Consider the following 15,467-nt stretch of genomic DNA (forward strand, 5'->3'; position numbering starts at 1 on the left):
AAAAAGTTTCGAGTTTATGGAAGACTCCGGATAATTTTGAATCACAGAAGGAATTATATTAGAGGAATTTTCCTACTCTGAATCCCGGGAGGGTATCGATTTTGAGTCTCAGAGAAATTCCGAAGATGTCATGTCATGAGGAATCCAATTCTAAATCCAAGGAGCTTTCCGACTCTGGGCAAGGACATCGAATCTTTTTGTCAGGAAGACTTTCACTTTCGAGATGAGTTCGAACGACCCAGGATCTCTAGAGAATGCCAACTATTGTTCTCAGAAGGTTTCATCTTTTCAATCTTTAAATTAAGATGTAATTATTTATGACACCTTTACATCCCAGAAGGATTCCGACTGTTAATTTCAGAACCAGAACTTTGAGGTTCAGAATTCAGACTTTGAATCCTGAATCTGAAGTATTTTGACAAGAATATCATGACCTGCATTTCTCACATTAAAAGGGATCACCTTGTCGTGATATTTAGTCACTATTTCCTACATGCAATTCAAATGGAAATGACCCATAATAGTGAGTGATCTACGATAGTGTAACCACTGTAGTTTCTTAATCTACTAAAGATTACGATTTTGATTCACAGAAACAATCTCCGACTCTGATTTTTTGCGGACTAAAAATATTTGCGAATCCCGAAAATACTCCATTCGTGAATCCTGAGAGAATACCGTTTGGAAACTCTGAGCGGATTCGGATGGAGAATTCCTGAGCATATTCTTAATAGGAATCCTGAGAAGATTGCGATTGAGAAAACAGAGTGATTAGAAATTCTAAGAGAATTCGGAACTCTGAGAGGATTTCGATCGGGAATATGGAGAGGACTCCGATAAGGAAAACCTGAGATAATATTAGTTAAGAATCATGAAAGGTTCCTATTTGGAAGATTCAGATAGATAATCCTAAGTGGATTCCGATTGGAAACCCTGAATGGATTCGGATCGGAATTCCTGAGGAGATTCCAATCGAAATCCTGAGAGGATTTCAATTAGGAATCACAAGATGATTTCAATTGTGAACCTTACGAAGATTTACGATTTACGATTCTTAAGTATAAATCTTTAGAAAATTCCAATTGGAATTCCTCGCAGAAACTTTCACAATTTCTCCTCAAGTTTTCTTCAGGAAGCTGTTCAGAATTTATCTCGGTTTTACGTAGGAATATTTTCAGAATTCTTATCAAAATCCCCATAAAATGTTTTCAAATCAATAATTTACAAGACATGTTCTAAATTTTGATGTGTAAATCAATCAAAGAATCTTATATAATGAATTTTACTATTAAATTCATGTTAAAAATTTCGCCTTGAATCGATAGATTGTCCCATCATCGCATTAGAATCGCTCCCAGGAAGCACAAACCAGTGTTGCCATCAATTACGTAACCATCAATCATCATTCCGCACTTCACTCACTCATCGTCTCTTCCTCCGAAAAACTCCCCGCCCCACCCTAGGGCAATGGAAATCCGTCAAGTTCAAGTGAATATGAATGCCCCAATGAATGGCACAGTGGCACGGTCCATTGCTTGTCGTCGTAACACAAGTAAAACCACCCAATTGGATTACGTAACCTCACTCAAAAGGGAAGCGCCTTCCCCTTGCCAAAAGGACCAAGAAGCGGAAGAAGATGGATCCAAGGCAAGAGGCATGATGGAAGCGCATAGATACTGTATGTAAACCACTTCGTAGCAATAGAGACACCAAACCATTAATCTTTAACGAGCCAAACAAGCGAGTAGGACGAACCGGAATGGATCCGTTAATGTCGTTATAGGCGAATTTCGCGCAATCACTATGCAGTGGGCGCAGAGTAGGGCGACATCTCTCAACACACGTGTGCTCGTTGTTTGATTTTCGGTTCTAGGTTGCCATGACTTTCGAATGAGTGGCTGCCATCAAACATAAGACAACACTAAACGTTCAGCAAATCACTTCAAACACGGAGACGACGCAGACAGGCAGTCAAATAGTGTCGGCAAGGTACAATAGTTAAGGGCCAGAGGATTATGTGAGACACTGTGCAAAGAAGGTTATTTTTAACACCGGGATTAGCATTTATTTTTATGGCCAGGCGCTTACTTCGGCGTCAACAGATGAAAATCGAGCGACCGTTATGTCATCACAGGTGGCGCTGCATTTCATTGCGGGTTATGGGCCCTTACTTCGGCTGTTGCCAAAGCGACGCTTGCAGGTTAAACAAATAGGCAGCCAATTTGCGGTTCCCAGCCTACTTTGCCTGCAGTCCACTGCCTGAGTGCCTGCTGAACTAATTAGATCGAGAAACGGCAGCAATTTGTATCGGATTTTGTTCCTGCCTGCTGCTGTGGAGGACGTTCGAATTTGGGAGCCATTTGTATGCGTGCGGTCGCGTGATATCTTGTAATAAAAGGTACACCGTACAACAAACTGTGTGCACCCCCAGCCCAACCAACCGGCGCAGGAATGGGGTTGAATTTTGATGAGTGAGAAACCTGCCTCAACCTCCGGGGAGTTTTATGACTTTGCGCTACATTGCTCCGATGAAAACAGGGTTGAAACTGCGGTGATGCATCAAGCGAACTCGTCGTTGTAGTCGTCCCAAACACAACATGTGTCGATTGTTGGTAGATTGATGTTAACTAGCGATAAACGGCAGCAGCCGAGGGCATGTACCAAACAACTCGGAAACTCTATCGAAATAACAAAGAGACAGCAACGGGGAGGAAGCGGAGGACGTTATACAAGTTACACACATTGAAACGAGGTGATAAGAGGCGTTCCGAGAAGGGCTCCCATGTCAAAGAAGCCATGTGGAACAGTGCCTCCATTCCTCGGCTCTTGGCACCGTGACAAGATAAGCTAATAATGATACCGCGTGGGCTCTCTAAAACCTGGCGAAGAACCCTCAACCGTGTAGGACTTAACCTATATTCGAGCAGAGAGAGCTGGCGCACCGAAAGCAGATGACACCTCTCCTAATGGCATATGCAATAATGTGGAAACAAGCTTCGCTTTCGGGTTTAGTAGCTGATGCTTGCACTAGCTTGTCGCCACATAGACCACCGCCTACTAATGAAGCCATGAAATGAGACACATACAACAACGATGTGTTTTTTTTAGGTAGTAGTTGGCTTCGTTGTTGTCGTCGTCGTATTCAGCGTCATTTACATGCGGGGCATCGAGGCAGGCGGCGCTTTTCCTCCCAGAATCGAAACAAACAAGCAGAGCTCACAGCAGTCAACTCTACTCTCGTTCGTTTGTGAATAGGACTGAAGTTTATTTTCTGCCCAGCAACCTTGTGTATCATTTAGGAGGTTATGTTACAATGGTTACACGTGACACGTCTGAATGGCCTCGAGAAGAGTTTCTGAACTCGTCTCATGTAGTAATGATTGTAAAGAGAAAAACAATGTTGCAGACTTTGTTGGCAACATCTTTCCTACTTGCGTTTTAGAATTTTGTTTAATTACTCACACATCGTATAGCGAATTACAAAAATATGTAACTCGCCATACGATTTGTAACTCTTCTGAAAATGGCCTAACGTAGGGAATGTCACTTTTGAATTCAGAAACATTTAGAGAGCCGGATCCTATTCTTGGCAAGTTTCACTTCGGCAGTGGGATTTTTTGAAAGCTACTGAGCCCATATTTGGCCAGCCCTGTCGTCGAATAATTTGAGCTTCTCAGTCTTCCCTTTTTGAGGGGGGCGTTACTATAGTCCAGAGGGCGCTTCTGTTTCCAGGCGTTATGATGTTTTCTCATAAGAAATATCACACATATTTTAGTATATACACGGGTAGAAATCAGAATCCAAAAACAAGATTATGACTCATGATATCATGATTCCAGCGTCTTTTCGTCTTATGAAAATACACCATGATTTGGACTCATGATATCATGAGTCAGATTGCCGTAACGCAACACACACGTTAGATTTTTGTAGCTGATTGCTCGGAATCATGATTCAAATGCCAAAAATGCTGAGTCGCGCATCCGTTTATGATCGACAAAATTTAAAAAAAAAAGTTAAAAATAGCATATATTGAGATTCGAGCCAAGAACCTTCCGATCGTAAGCCACGTACTCTACCATTCAACCGCTTCGTCATCTTGAATTACGAGTGATCGATACGAATGAGATGAAGCAAAGTGCGCCGCTTAGTATTTCCACACTGGATGTTACGCTTATAAGGAATCATGATTATGACTCCAGGAACCATGATTTGTGATCCTGATATTATGACCTAACCAATTTATGAATTTCATGATTTGTAAATCATGGTGATGGGATCAGATTTTTATCCGTGTAGAGATTAACTATGACGGAGGTTATATTTGCTATGGGTTTTCGACTTTTAGTCTGTACAGATCACAAACGGAAATCCAAAAACCCTTAGCAACATTAAATATATAAAATTACAAATATCACAAATACTTCAATATACATTCCTAACAAACGAAAACTAATATGCTTTTGCACGTATTTAGTTTGTATTCCGTTTCTATTAAAATATGGAACGAAGATATCAAGTACATGGGCTCAAAATGATTCAGTTGATAAATTTGCGAATGTAAAAAGTGAAAATTATTTACTCCTTGCACCAATTGAAACTACCATAACAATGCCTGTGACTATTTATTAGAGTCTAACAACTAAGACTATTCCGATGTGCACTTTAAAATTATTCTCAATCCATGAAATAAACTCAGTCTTTTAGAACCTATCACTCAATGTAAAACGGATCATCGAGTGCAAATCCAAAAACCTCATCGAACCGTTTATTTGAAAACGTTTTTGTGTCCGCCTCAAATTTAAATTTTTTTTCTAATGTTCGGCATTTTGCTTCTATAACAATATATTGTTACTGCATTTCGCTTTTTAAACAAAATTGTGAAAAATTTAAGCAAATTGATGCAACAGTCAAAAGTCAAAAGCATAATTTTGACAATACAATTGAATAGTATGTAATAAATTACTTGACTTTTTTGTATTTCTTTTTGTTTGATAAATTGACTAAGAACGAAATGGCGTTGTACAAAATATGATGTTTGCATTTAATCAGAAATTCGTTCATTCGGTTAATATTATTGGACAGTTTATGCAGATGCTCAAACTCAGTTTTTTATAAGCATTTTGATGCTTATCTCAGAATTCAAAACGAAGCGCTAACGGTGAAACACATTTTCTGATAGAATTCAAAATGGAGTCGAACTCGAAATGCCCCTTAGATTGCTTTGTATTTCAAGGAATATATGAGAAGAAAAATACGTGAAGATATACATAGAAACTGAGCTTTTTGCAAACTGTCAAGCCTAGGGTTCAGCATTTTGAGTTATTTTTTTGTTTTTTATTTATGAGGGTTTAAACTTGATTAGCCAGTTCATTCGCCTCGCAATTTTAATTAACCAAAACGCATCTCCTCTAGTTTTATGAAATTGGGCATTAAGATGCAGCTGATCTACGTGCAACAAAGTATTATCACTTCAGCGCATTGATACAGAATGAAAAATTTAATTGATTTTTACATGGCGTTACGATTCAATTCATTGATGTGGACTTCAGTTAAATTACTGCAGGATGTTGATAGAACTTGGAATTGTCAATTAACCCCTCTACCGGCAGCTTCATTTTTTACCGCAAAATTCAAATTCAAATCGTTATACCTTTTTCGTTTTTCATTTTTTTTGCACTATTTTTTAACAAGCTCTCAAAAAACTCTTCTAGTTTAAGGATCTGTGTCGATATTGATTATTGGTGATCTGATTTTAAAGATATTCCGACGTTCCTTGGGGGACCGACATTTTCCATATAAAATGCCTTTGGCGGCCATTTTGTTTTTGATCAATTTATCAATAAAATAAAATGTGGGCTATATAATGCCAATTAATAAGGAGCTTTTCTGAAAAAATCATACAAATCTGTTCAGTATTCTTGATATCTGAAAATAACGATATGATGTTTTTGGAACTTTTAAAGATCTTTATTTGGCCAGCGTGGTTCCAGAAACCTAAATGGTCATTACTTAAAGACGGCTGCACCAAATTGTTTCATTTTTTCACAACATACTCTCATTAATGTATTGTTTCGAAGAGTGAATATCCGAATACTATTGAAATTCTGTAGCCTGAGAAATTAACAGGAGGTTGTAGTTACGGGTCGGTCCCCCAAGGAATTTTGGAATATCTTTAAAACCAGATGACCAATGATCAATATCGACACAGATCCTAAAACTAGAAGAGTTTTTTGAGAGCTTGTGAAAAAATGGTGCAAAAATATTTAAAAACAAAAAAGTTATAACGATTTGAATTTGAATTTTGCGGTAAAAAATGAAGCTGCCGGTAGAGGGGTTAATGACCTACAGAGCATTGAGATCTACCTGATCTACATAGAATAAGGTCGAATTACTTCAGGGCGGTAATACAGTTTGGAATATTCAATTGATGTTCTAAAGGGCGTTAAGATGCACCTGAACTACATAAGATAAGCTTGAAATATTCCAGGACGTTGAACAGGCTAGAATTTCCAATTGATGGCATATAGGACGTTAAGGTATACGTGAGAAAGGAACAAATTAATCGAGGGCGTTGATATATTTTGACAATTTCGATGACATCAATCAGAGCGTTTTTTTATTGATTTTAATCAGGGCGTAAATATCCTCCAGATCTTGCAAAGATCTATATGGAATAAAACAGAATTACTTCAGACCATTGATATCTTCTTCTTTCTGGCGTTACGTCCCCACTGGGACAGAGCGTGCTTCTCAGCTTAGTGTTCTTATGAGCACTTCCACAGTTATTAACTGAGAGCTTACTAAGCCGATGACCATTTTTGCATGCGTATATCGTGTGGCAGGTACGAAGATACTCTATGCCCTGGGAAGTCGAAAAAATTTCCAACCCGAAAAGATCCTCGACCAGTGTGATTTGAACCCACGACCCTCAGCTTGGTCTTGCTGAATAGCTGCGCATTTACCGCTACGGCTATCTGGGCCCCCATTGATATAGCTTGGTCGATTGAAGTTATACAAAGTGTTAAGATGTTTCTGAACTATGTGAAATAAGGGCAAATTACTCCAGGGCGTTGCAAAAGCTTGGAATTTTTAATTGATGTCCTACAGAGCGTTGCAATGTACCTGATCTACATAAAATAAGCTCAAATTACTCCAGGGCATTGATACAGCTTGGAATTTTCAATGGATACAGGGCATTAGGTTGCACCTGATTTACGTAAGACAAGGTCATTGGACAAGGTCGTAAGACAAGGAAAATAGATATCGACAAGGAAAATAATATGAATTGATTACATGACACGAGTCCAAATTACTCCAGGACGTTGATACTGCATCGAGTTTTCAATTGATGTCCTACAGGGCGTTAATGTGCACCTTATCTAAGATCTACGTGAGACAAGGTCGAATTACTCCAGGGCGTCAATACAGATTGGAATTTTCAATCGATACAGGGCATTGAGGTGCACCTGATCTTCGTAAGACAAGGTCAAATAAGTGAAGGGCGTTTATACATCTTAACATTTGTCCCACAGGGTGTTAAAATGCAGCTTATTTACATGTAACAAGGTCAATTCACTCCAGGACGTTGAATATTCAATTGATGTCCTACAGGGAGTAAAGATGCACTTGGTCTACGTAAAATGAGGTCACATTACTCCAGGACGTTGATAAAGCTTGAATTTACAATTGATGTCCTACAGGGCGATGAGATGTATTTGATCGACATAGGATTAGGTCAAATTACTCCAGGGCGTTGATACTACTTTCTTTTGAGGTCCCACAGGGCGTCAAGATGCACTTGATTTACTTGGGATGAGGTTAAATTAGTTTAGGGCATTTAAACAGCTTGAAATTTTTTAATAATGTCCTACAGCCATGTACGTTAAGATGTTGCTGATCTATATGAGACAAGTTCAAATCACTCTAGGGCGTCAATAGATTGTAGCTTTCAATCGATGCAGGTCATTGAGGTACACCTGATCTACGTGAGCCAAGGTCAAATCAGTCAAGGGCGTTTGTACATCTTGACATTTGTCCCACAGGGCGTTAAAATGCAGCTGATTTACATGGCACGAGTCCAAGTTACTCCAGGGCGTTGATAATGCTTAAAATATTCAAGTGATATGGGGCGTAAAGATGGGCGTAAGGATGCACTTGGTCTACATAAGGGAGGTCAAGTTACTCTTCGGCGTTGATAAAGCTTGAATTTTTAATTGATGTCATACAGGGCGTTAGGATGCTCGGATCTATATGGGACAAAGTAATATTACTCCAGGGCGTTGATACAGCTTGTAGTTTTCAATTTTAATCTACGTGGAATAATGTGAAATTACTCTAGGGCGTTGATACAGCTCAAAAATTTCGATGGAATTTTTACAGAGCGGTAATATGTTCCATATGAAGTTCTGAAAGAAATAGGGTAACAGAGCGTTGGTAGGTACAGGTTGGAAATTTCGATTGATATCTTATGGGGCGCTAGATTGTTGTTGATTTTGCACATTTTTTTCTATGACTTCGGATGAAAAATTCAAAAGAAAAATCTGAGAAAAGCTTCTTAGTCGTCGACTAAGCGCGACTAAGCAGGACGACTGGGGGCTGTATTTGGCCACAATGTACGTCACATTGAAGCGTTTCTTATTGCAACATTTCATATAATTTGGCCGAGAAAAACCCCCCATGTCAAAGTGAATTTTGAAAGTGCCCACTCTGCACCCTACCTACGTGACAGTATTCGCTTTCCTACGACTACCTTTTCAATTAAGGCTGACTTCGAATCAACACGGTATAGAAAAAAAAATGTCGCTGGCGTCGCTCTCGTAACATCTTTCGCTGGCAAAAATAGGCGGAGCTATAAATGTCAACGCGATAAGTATGCAGTTTGACACTTAATTCAACTAATACTTAAGTACTCAACATGTTCCCGAGCCGGGGAACATCAGCGACATTCGTCCTTAACACTGAAAAAGTCCAATTGACACTTTAAAGCACTTTGAAGCCGTTTTAGGCCATTTTATCCCGTTTTAAGCAGGCGTCAGTCGTTTAGGCGTATTGTGTCCCGAAGCATGGGTTCGATTCCCGCTTCAGTCGGAGGAAACTTTTCGGCAAACGAAAAATTCTTCACTGGGCTACTGTGTCCCGTGTTGTCCGTTGCCTACTGTTAGTGATTGTTCAATCTGTGTAGCCTTTTTCTGAAGAGTAAGTTGTCTTTTTTTAATCCATTTTAGGCCATTTTGAGCCGTCTTTATCTGTTTCAAGCCATTTGAAGCCGTTCTAAGCTGTTTAGGCAGTTTCAGGTCACTTGAAGCTGTTTTAAGCCGTTTTAGGCCATTTTCAGCCGTTTTAAGTTGTTTTAAGCCGTTTTAATAAGTTTCAAGCCGTATAAGCCATATTAATCGATAGTAGGACGTTTTAGGCCATTTTAGGCCGTTCTAGACCGTTTATGCCGTGTTAGGCCGTACTATTTCAATACGTTTAGGTCCGTTTAAGGCCGTTTTAGACCGTTTAAGCTATTTTAAGCCGTTTTAGGCTATTTTAACCTTCCTAATGCTTTAAGAACAAATTACAACTTAATGCATTAAGGGTAAAAAATGACCCATGACTTTGAAACGCTCTCAAAAATTCATTTTTGAACCGATTTCCGTGCTATCAACTTTACATATATATATATATATATATATATATATATATATATATATATATATATATATATATATATATATATATATATATATATATATATATATATATATATATATATATATATATATATATATATATATATATATATATATATATATATATATATATATATATATATATATATATATATATATATATATATATATATATATATATATGGAACTCTATATATATATGGAACTCTATAATGGAAACCTGGAAATTTTTTTGGCATATAACGACGGTTCAAACTTTTTTCATTCCGATCTACAACAGCACCAATATTTAGTTTAGACCAGATTTGGTCGGAGTATTGCAGAACCGATAGGGTGTAATGTGGACAGTTTTATCATGCAACGGCTCAAAATTCTTTCAGGGATTTTAGCAGAAATTTCTCCGAGATATTATGTACCGTAATCATTACAGCAATTTCTTCACTAGGGCTTTTGCTAGAGATTCCTCCAGAAAGAACTTTTGTTCGCCATGATATATTTAAGACCGGTTCCGATAGGGCTCCAGGAATATCTTAGCAATTCTTCCAGGAGTTTCTCCAAGGATTCAATAAGTGATTTGTCCAAGGATTCCTTCAAAAAAAAATATTTACAGAGATTTCTTCATAAATCCTCCAGTAACATTTTTACTTCGATTCTTCCAGGAATTTCTCCCAGAAATCCTCCAAGATCTGTTTCAGAAATTCTTTCAGAAATGCTCCGGAATTTCTCCAGAGAATTTTCAGCCGATTTCTTCTGGTATTCCTTCAGAGATTCCTCTAGAAAATCATCTAAGAATTCTTGCAGAGATATGTTCAAGGTTTTATCCAGGAATTTATCCAGGAGTACCACTTGGACAATTTCTTCGAGATCACCCAAGATGTTTCTCTCGTTATTTCTTCAGAGTTTCCTCCGAGGATTCTTCCACGGAAACATACGAAGATAGTACAAGGAGTCCTCTCAAGATTCTTCCAGGAATTATTCCGGAGATTTTTTCCGGGATCCATCCCCGGATAGCTCAATGGACTCAATCAGGACTTTCAGCAGGTGTTCCACAACTTACATATTTCTCAAAAACTTCTTGCAGGAATTCTCCCAGAGATACCACGAGGAAAATCGCGACATGAATTATTCTAATGATTCCTCCCGATAATTCTCCAGGGATTGATTCCCCAGGAATTTCTTCAGGGACTCGATCTAGGCCTCCACAAAACCCTATGGGAATTCCTGCAAGAGTTCTTCTTGAAATTTCTTCAGAGATACTCCTAGAAATTCCTGCAGGAATTTCATCAGAAATTATCTTAAGAATTAATTCAGGGATTATTTAAGGAAAGTATCTCCAATAAATTCTGTACATGAATCTCTTTATGGATTGCTCCAAAGATTTCTCCTGAGAATTCCCTAAGAGTTATTCCAGGTATTTTTTTTTCTCAGAAAAATCTCTACAGGAATTTTTACAGGGATTTCTCTACAAAATCCACCAGCAATAACTCTACAGTGATTCTTCGTGGGATGCCTCCAAAGATTCTCCAGGTATTCTTCCAGAAATTCGTCTAGAAGCCCTTCAGAGATTCCTATAGGAGTTCCAAGGATTTCTCTAGTAAAATCTCTCCAGCGATTCCTGCAGAGATTTCTTCAGCTTTTTCTTCGGGAATTTTTCAAACGATTGCTTCGGAATATCTTTAAATTATTTCCTCTAGAAATTGAAGGTGGTAAATAATCAACTGCATATTTTAATGTAATATGCTTTTCGTCTACACAGTTTTAAGTATAAAACTAGTGGTCCCGGCAAGCTTCGTCTTACCATCAAGTAGGCTGTTGTTAAACGTGATGTAATCCCCCATACAAAAAGAATCATTAGTCCTCTCTCGTTTTCTCGACTATTCCGGAAACTTTCCCAAACTTTTTCCTCACACTATCACGTCGCATCCCTTGTCGAATGCAACTGTGAAAAACTTACGTCAATCTGTTCATCCGTTCTCAAGCCGTTTCGTGACATACAAACTCTATTTTTATTTATATAGAAAAGCCATTGAAAAAATAAATACTGCGTAGCCAAACAGCATATTTGATGTTCCAGGGACTTTTTTACGAACTCCTCCAGAGATTTCCTCAGAAATCCCTCGAAAGGCTCCTACAAAAATTTATCCAGCGATTCTTCCAGGAATTTAATCGGGAATGCCTCAAGAGGTTACGCTGGATTTAATTCTAGAGTTACGATGCATTTAACCGGTTCAATTCCAGCTTCAGCCCGGAAAACTTTTTGTCAGGCACGTGTTTGGACTGTGAAATTGGGCGTTGCACATGTTATTCCGTTGTCTGGCGTTGTGCTTCCTTCAATGAACAAATCGTCCACTGGAAGTATTTACGTGTAGGTGTATTTTTTTTAGTTTCTCCAGTGATTGGTCCATAAATCCCTTCAGGAACTTATCTAGGGTTCTTTCAAAAAACTTCTTTAAGATAAGAGTTCGTAGAGAAATTTCTAAAAAAAAATCGCAGATGGAATTCTGGATGAATCCTTATTTATCTTGAATAAATCCCTGGAGGAATTCATGGGCGAATCGTTATAGGAACTCCTAGAGAAATTCTCAAATGATTCCCTGGAGGATTTTTTTTAGGCTCAAAACGAATCTCTGAAGATTCGAGAATAACTCATGTAGCGATTTTCCTGGATGCATCTCTGGGAGAATTTATGAAGGTAACTCTTGAGGAAGAATGAATGAAGTTATTTCTTACAGAATCCCTAGATGAATTTATCCAGGAGAATTTCTGGAGCGATCCCGGAGGAAATCACAGGAACAATTCCTAGAAGAATTTCATGAAGACTACCAGAGGAAATTCTGGAGAAATATCTGGAATAATCCTTGAAGAAATCGTCGTACTGTGACTTGGAGAAAGCCTCTCATCTCTGCGTAAATCCCTGTAGAGAATTTCCTGGAGGAATCCTTAGAGGAGTCCCGACCAGATAGAAGAAACAAGATTATAACAGAATGTGTTGCTCTGATATGATTTTATTACATCATCAGTTGTTTAGTAGTTTAAATAACGAAAATTCTAACAAAATTTACATCAAATAATATATAATACAACAAATCTTAATAAAATTATAGCAGAACTCTTAATGCATAATGTGTCAGTTTTTTGTAGCGCCGCTCCTAGAAAGTTCCGTTCGTTCGTGTTTGTTTTCAAAAGTTAGGAAAAGTCATAAAAATTCAGATTTCTATCTCTTTTCTCTTTTAAAGTTACAGCTAATTTACTGCGCCATTTTAGACCGTTTTGAGTTTAGAATATTTTTAACCTTCTAATTATAATTTAATTTAGCCCAAATGCTGAACGTTTTTGTAGAATATCCGAGGGAAATGAAAGTTGATTCGAGACTTTGACACCATGTGTATAAACCTGTGTTTCGTCATCTACCATAAACGTCAAAAACATCATATGGAGCAATTTTTCAGCGCGATCGGTTGTTTTGTTCTTTAAATTTATACTCTTGAAAATTATAAATATGGCTTGATAAAGTATAATTAAACGCGTGTTTAAAGGTAAAAAGTTTTTTTTATTATTTTATTATAGAGACATTCAGCCCTGGGCTGGTTCGTCTATGTAAAAGGTTGAAATATTTTACAACATTGGTACGAATTTTAAAAATGTCACGCTGCACGATATGAAAACCGCTGCTCTCAAAGGTAATCAATGTGATTGGTTTAACAGATGCAATGCAATGATAGCAATGTTGTTTCAATTTTGTATGTAGGTAGCCACTACCTTGCTAGAGTCTTGCTCTGCTTGCAGTTCCACTCAACAGTGAGGTCAAATTTCATTACCAATCTGATTTCAACAGACTGCTGTATGAAAGGCCAAAAAGGGAATGGCGGACCCGTAAGCAGAGACACTTACGCGAAACCCACGGGAAGCGGGAAATCTCCTTCCAACAGTATGATCCAACAGATTGAGTATTGGAACTTTTCATGGTCTTATGTCTGCTTGTCAGTGATAAAAATTCGCTGATGAAATTAAATTTCATTATCCCTACTTATCGTTTCTTTACTTGAATTTGCATTGATTTTGTGTTCTATATCTTGATGGTTCCTTCAACTACAGGATATGGAGAGTCAACTTTCACGCCGTAAATGTCATTGATAACCGAAAGTGTAGCTCGTTGTTTCTGAGAAAATGAACGGGATCATATTTATATCATCAACACAAGGAGATAAAGAATGATCTTCTCTTTATCATAGCGTTGTTTAATAACTTGAAAATCCCTATTACATACCATGTAAATCCCACATGCTCAGAAACTGCTAGCTACTATGAGTTACCAATAGCTTTTATGGCGTTGTCCAAAATTATGCGAGAACTGTATTAAATGAAAGTCCTCATCCGACTGAGAAAAATCCTCTGTTCCAGTTGGTATGTAAAGTGCGTTAAAAATAAGGTCATTTAATTTGACATCGCGAAGCAGGTCTTTCTAGACACCTTGGTTGGCATGGCATACTTCGCTTATCGGATAAAGACCCGAACACAATGGAAGCAGAAGACGAGCCGCCAGCTGGCATCACTGTCTCGTGCTGAATTCCTTCCACCGAAATGAGGAAAACCGAGCAGAAAAATATCGCTCTCGTTTCACCGGCCGCGTGTGCGCGCACGAGTTGATCCACATTACAACGGTGCCCCGCCGCCTGTAAGAATCAATTCAAGGTGGGAGGACTCTGTATCCGGCACCGATGACGACGTCGTCGTCGTCGGCGGCTCGCCAAGCAACGCCATCACGCCCCCAGATTTCGCACCAGTCTCTGCATCCGGACAGAAGAGAAGCAGCGAACGGCACAACACGCCCCCTAACTCCTTCTGCTGCCGCTGCCACACTGACACTTCCCTCGAAATCAGCGGCTAATTTTAGCTTGGCCCCGGCTGATTCATCACCATAACGCTCGCCGCCTTTCGGAACTTCCCTTTTTGGTCCACGAAGTAGACGGCCGCCGTCTGATGGAGGCGCCACCACCTTCAACAGAGGAGCATTGTTTATCTTCTGTGATCCGAGAAGAAGCCGGGCATCACTGCATATTGATAGAATGGCGGCATCATCATTCAACTCCTGCACCTGTTGGCCGTAAACAACCGCCCGACGACAGGGTTGCCAATTTCGCAACCAGGTTATATCACGCGCACCGTCAACCGACGATAGGGCGCGCTCGTGGACAAGAATTTATGTCACCAAGTAATCGCTGGCTGCGTAAGCATGCGAGCTTGGGCAAGTTTTCCTGCCCCGTAATGGACGCTGATGTAATTCCAATATGGAAGGTTGTTTGCATACTTCTTCGTCTTCTCCGTTCCACGTGTTCTGATGGTCAGTTCGAGCTGCAAAGTGTAGCTTTTTTCAGCTCGCTAGATTAAAATCACCGCTTCGAGGTAGCCGTCGACTTCGCGTTTTTGCCACTTACTTTCGGCGTGTTTACACTCCACAAAAACAACAACAAAACCTCGAGCAAGCCATCGAACCTTGCGCGTAGCGCTTTAACCAAGACTACAGCGCGATGATAAGCGGCCGCCGCCGCGATCGCTGTTCGACGCAGTAAGTCATGAACGCCTGCCATTTTGTGCAAACACCCAAGCTGGTAGCTAGGCATCGAAGTCGGCTCGATTAGATACTGCTGCTGAGAGTGCACGGTAATCCACATCATGCTCATCGTAATCCACCGGGATTGACGGATGCATTCCAATTGAATCCACCAGCCGCCACGTTTTCATCATCGCATCGCAGCAACCACGAGGCGGACGTTTGCCGCACATGGCTTA

General features: G+C 39.3%; 1 protein-coding gene across 5 annotated transcripts in view; it reads right to left on the reverse strand.

Annotated features, from left to right (window-relative positions):
* LOC5571132 overlaps nt 1–15,467 on the reverse strand; it is a 104,462-nt gene that overhangs the window by 65,526 nt on the left and 23,469 nt on the right. The gene's annotated exons all lie outside the window — the stretch shown is intronic.

The sequence above is a fragment of the Aedes aegypti genome, chromosome 3 (genome assembly GCF_002204515.2).
Source record: "Aedes aegypti strain LVP_AGWG chromosome 3, AaegL5.0 Primary Assembly, whole genome shotgun sequence".
In the NCBI taxonomy this organism is placed as follows: Eukaryota; Metazoa; Arthropoda; class Insecta; order Diptera; family Culicidae; genus Aedes; species Aedes aegypti.